Below are 5,635 nucleotides of genomic sequence, written 5' to 3'. Positions count from 1 at the left end.
ATTACCCCCATTTGCTCACCCAATCGCTCAATTTGGCTCCCCATACTCATCTGTACAGCTGCCTGTAGCTGCGCAATGAGGGCCTGTATGTCAATCGGCTGCATGTTAAAGCCCGTTGATACAGCGGGCTCGGCTACCGCGCGCTCTTGCGAGGCGCCATTTTGCGTGCCTGCTACCCTCGCTGTTTCGCTCTCCTCATGTCCCTCATGTCCCTCAATTTGGTCCTGGACCGACCCTGCTTCACTCTCCCCTACCGGACCCCAGCCGTCTTGATCCGCCATGGCGCGACTTTCAAAATTCGAGTTTCGTAACACAAATTCGAAATTTCGCCGTTATAATTTCGTCGAGCGCAGTAACCGCGGGACCGCGCTCCGGATCGATTTGGTCGAGCGCCGTACGCGCTCCGGCTCGATTTTCCCTCCCAAAATTTGGGCCTAACTAATTTAGTCCCGGGTCCGAATCTCACTCCTCGACACCAATTGTTACTCTAATAGTACAATTGGTGTTCCAAAATTTGGGCTAAATAAATTTAGTCCCAGGTTCGAATCCAACTCCTGACAACCAATTGTTACAGACACGACTTTGATGTTAAGGTGGGCCGAGCGGAATGGCCGTCGTGTCCGCACAAATTACCCGATTATACTCGATGTTGACGAAGCCGCGCCACGCTGGCTCAATAAGAAAAAGAAGACACCCGGCTGGGTTATAAAATGACGACACCAGGGATACGGTTCTCAAGACCTCCGGAGGAGATTATATTCGTGACGGAAAAGGTTAGATTACAGGGGCTAGAGGTACAACATAGAAAGACAAGCACTTAGACACAATCTTATATTATTCCCCAACAGACGACAGGCAAACGGGACAACGGCTGACTCACACGGGGGTTGATGGAAAGGACAGGCGGGTAGCGATGGCTCCAGGTGCACCTGTGCTCAAAGGTTAGAATCGACCCGGTCCGGTCCAGAGATGCGGGGAGGTCTCGTCGCAGCGCTCAGAGGTGACGTTCTTTCTCAGGCGGGTTCTCTTCCTCTCAGCGGTCGTAGGCAAGGCAACGTTCTTTCTCCAGCTGGGGGCGCATCTGACGTCACGTCCGCTACGTGGCCGCGTATATCCGGCGGGGAGTGACACGCCCTCGGCTCGTTAGCTCCGCCTCGTGGAATCGGCACGTTGCTTCTCATTGGGTGCGTGCGGGGGGTTTACCAGGCTCCGCCCTTGACGAGGAGCTGACAAGGAGCCCCTTCGTGGTAACCCCGTGGAGCGCATGGTCTGGAGCGCATCGTCTGGAGCGCATTGTCGATGGCGGCGAACCGAGCCGGTGGGAGGACGCACACTCCCCCCCGCGCAGCGCCGTGCCCCTCTGTTGTTGTAGACGGGGAAGAAGATGGGAGGAGGTATGGGAAAGGTCCTAAACTCACTACTGGTGCCATATAATCACATTCTGGTGCAACGAAGAGTCATAATTAATGGAAACGAGGCCTTAACTGACATAGATTAAGAATAACTAGCAAGATGTCCGAAAGTTGTCTACGTGTGGTGCGGTGGACCTGGGCACGACATTTAATGGGGGAATAAGGGGAAGGTCGGCTCTACTGATTGTTATTTACATGCAATGGGACTAGGGAATGGGGGATTGGGGAAAGTTGGGGAGTATTGGAGAAAATAGGGGAATATTTACAAGCGGATATGGAGGCCAAATTCCATATTCGCAACAATATATATATATGTGTATATATATATATATATATATATATATATATATATATATATATATATATATATATATATATATATATATATATATATATATTTGTCGTGTGGTGGGATCAGTTAAGACCGAGCGTCACCACGGATGAATCGAGCTTTCATGGAGACATTTATTCAATCCAATGGCGGTTCGAAACACGGGCCGGGGTATTGGGGGAAAATGCCGCGGCTTACCTTTTCGGCCCCGACGATGTCTTCTCTCTGCAAATTATTAACTCAACCCGAGGCGGAGGTAAAATGTACAACAAGGAATATTTACTCCCGCTAGGGAGTAATGCATTCGATCGTGTGTGTGTGTGTGTGTGTGTGTGTGTGTGTGTGTGTGTGTGTGTGTGTGTGTGTGTGTGTGTGTGTGTGTGTGTGTGTGTGTGTGTGTGTGTGTGTGTGTGTGTGTGTTCGTGGTGGGTTTGTGAACAAGATATCTGGAAAGGTTCTGAAAACGGATTTGGATGAAAGTTGGTGGGATGATTTCCCGTGGGATAAGGAAGAATTGATTAGTTTTTGGTGAAGCTCAGGATATTATTCCGGATCCAGGAATTTTTTGAAGGATTGTTTACCATTGGAAGATAGGGCTCTTTTTTTTTTAACATTGTCTTCTATATATTCTATATTTAACATTGTGATATGAAAATAGTTTTCATATTTGTTGTAAATGTAGTTTAAACTCGTGGTTATGCGTTAGAGTGGTGTATTTTGTTAGCAGCGTCGTCTTCAAGGTTCTTTAAAAAAAAATAAAGACATATTCTGTCATTTTAAAACCACCAAAGTGTGTATTCGGTTTCCCCGTTTCATAAAATGTATGGTTTGATACGTAAACTGTTGTTTTTTGTTGTTGTTGTTTTTTACCTCATAAGAGATATCAACATTTACCTCAGCGAATGTCAATCGCGATGTCAGTATTCGATGAACTTATAAAGACTTAGGTGAGTTATAAGTGTGACAAGCATGTGCACGGGATTCTTCCTCGAAGAATGAGTGGTCGCATTAGCTTGTACGACTTAAAATGAGCGAGTTTTGTTTTGACGTTTGTAGTCCAGTCAATCTACGCCATTTTGGGGTCGAACCCACCACAAATTGCAATAGTAATGAAACATGCATTTTTCAATGTCAAATTTAGTGGAGAATGACATACTAAAAGTCAAGGAGAATCGGAGCATTGGAACATTTCCAATTTTTGCAATCTTTAAGAGAAGGTTTTAAGCGAAAATCTGCATAAAATTTTCAGACCAAAAACTGTTTCCGTGCTAAATCCTTATGAGATCCTGCAATTTTATGTCCCTGAGGCCTGCAATGTAATGGCTTTATGTGAACAAGTTCATATCGTACTATATATACAAAAAAAATCGTTAAATAATATTGAAAATAATATTGAAAAAATATATATATATTGAAAAAAAAAAGAAAGTGTTTTATTTAATAATTGAATGAACTGCGATTCAAGCACCAACCTAAGAGCTTATTCTTCTTCTGGATCACTTTCTGGTTCTGACAAGGTCACATTAGAACAGTGAAGTCCTTTGCATTCACTGCATGCGTAAGAGCATTCCAGGCTGTACTTGCGACAGCTGCATCGTAGGGTGCTGCAGTCTGTTTTGCAGCCACAGTGGATGGCATCTAGAAGGTAATCTGGAGCAGGCTTCATCTCGGTCATCACGGGAACCATTCTCTCGTCACGGATAGCCCATCCCCAACCATTGGCATCCATGGCAACTCCTTGCCACTGCTGAACCTGAACATACACCCGTAGGCAATGTTGCTTTGCAGATGCTGATGTAGGGGGCAGGGTACGAGGCTCAACTCTGACAGTGCTTGTTGAAACCTTCTGGTGGAAGCGTTGAAGCCTCAGCATGTCCAGTGTTTCCCCGGGCTGGGCATTATACAAGCAAACCAGGGCATTCTCTCCAGCTGTCATGACATCCTCTTTTGACGCTCCAGGAGTGTTGAAGTTTGCCAAAAGCTCGGAGAAATACGCACTGGAGTTCAGCTTCTTCAAGGCTGTTGATTTGCCAATCGAGTAAATTCTTGACGTGGTATCACAACCCAGGAGTCCATGTGCAACAAGAAGCTTGTCACAAACATTGCGTCCAAGTGTCTTTTGCACTTGCTCGATATTCCAACATCTTGCTTGCCTCCTTGACGTCAGCTTAGGCTCAGGTCGGAAGAACAGGTTGTGAGATGTGGGCCCTGCACGACTGCAAAGGAGAACAAGAAGATCGGTGTCGTCGCCAACTATCACGGTGTCCTTGGTGTTTGCACATGCAATGGCTGTCTCCACTATGAGAACATCTGCATCTGCCCTGGCATGATGAACAGCGTTGTGCCGCCGTTGAAGGTCATCACTCAGTAGATTGATGAAACGTTGTTTATTTGTTTGGTTGGCAAGGAAGTCATCTTTCTTCATAGTACATACCATGTCCGTTGTGAAGTTGACAAGGGGACTGCTGTGAGATCGAACGCGCCTGCTGTGCGCTACATCTTTGGTGGAGGGTGCGCTCACATATCCATCGAACACTATGACAGCGTTACCATACCTGTCTCCAACATATCGCACGTAGTGACTGGCGATTCCTCCATATGTCTCGCCAGAATTCCAAGGAATTCTGTGTAGCAATGCCCCACCATCCAGAACATATCGCACATTCTGTGGCAGCACTGTGTTGCGAACGTCAAGGGGGAGTTGTTTCCAAATGGCTTCGGCTAGCGCTGGCTTGTCGGCCTCAAGCAGGATATCAGTGGTCTTAAACAGTGCTGGTGGGAAACTGCTTAGTTCGTACTTGAAGACATCTTTGAGGTCATCACAGCGTGATCCTGCCGTACTCAGACGTTGGAACAACAGTTGTGGATCTATCAGAACGGATTGTCTGCCAGTTTTCAATGATGAACGTGTGTCAAGAGTCACAACCTGATCTTTCTTCTTGAACGTGTGATCAAGAACCTTTTTGTCAAGCATTCCATCTAAGATCTTCCTGCCGACTGACGCTGCTTGGTCAGCATTGACCGAATCTCCAGCTGAGATGCCAGTGTCAATGCTTTGCAGAGTTGGATCGTTTCCAAAGGGATCCTTTGATGACAGGTAGCGAATAAGTTTGTGCGTGTCATCTGTGTCCCGTCCTTGTCGAGCTGCGCTTTGTTCTTTGTGCTGGTCACTGGTCCCATACTGCACTGATGTGTACTCTTGCAAAGCCATGTTGACCTCTGCACATATGGGGGTGGACAGCAGCCACGTGATCCTTTGCGGCTCGCTCATTCCACGACCCCTTGTTAGTCCCCCTGTGGTTTTCACACTTCTCATGAGCACTTGCTCGATCACAAGATCTGTGGACAAGCCGGCCCAGTACCGATCTGAACGCCGCACTACGTGAAATCCATTCTGGAACTGATGGTGGACCTCCGGATGCTGAATAGACAGTTGTGCCAGTCGCTGCAGGTACATGTACACAGATGTTGTGTACAGATTGTGGCCTGCAGCTGCTAGGTAGGGCAACATGTCGTGCAAAGCGTGCACGTGCAGACGCCAGTCACCAGTGCGTTCCGACCTCAGGAATGTCCTCAGAATGTCTATCATGTCCATGTATTGCAGCCATAGCTGTGCTGTACGCAGATCCTTCTTCAATTGTCGAGCAACATTCATGATGTCACGAACAGAGTCCAGAACCGGGGCTGAAAGGATATCTTCAATGCAACCCTCACCCTTCAACAATGAATCATACAGGTTTCGTAGCTCACACAGGTCAACTGGGCCAGCTCCCACACTTTGCGACCCTGACTCGGTATCACGCGGATCCATGGCTGCCTGTCCTGCCTCGGTATCATGCAGATCCATGGCTGCCTGTGCCTCATCTATGCTTTGCATTATCGCGTCTTCACT

This window comes from Myxine glutinosa, chromosome 3, assembly GCF_964187855.1.
Source record: "Myxine glutinosa chromosome 3, kmMyxGlut1.1, whole genome shotgun sequence".
Classification (NCBI taxonomy): domain Eukaryota; kingdom Metazoa; phylum Chordata; class Myxini; order Myxiniformes; family Myxinidae; genus Myxine; species Myxine glutinosa.
The sequence above is the reverse complement of the archived record's forward strand: the minus strand, read 5'-3'. Positions refer to the sequence as shown.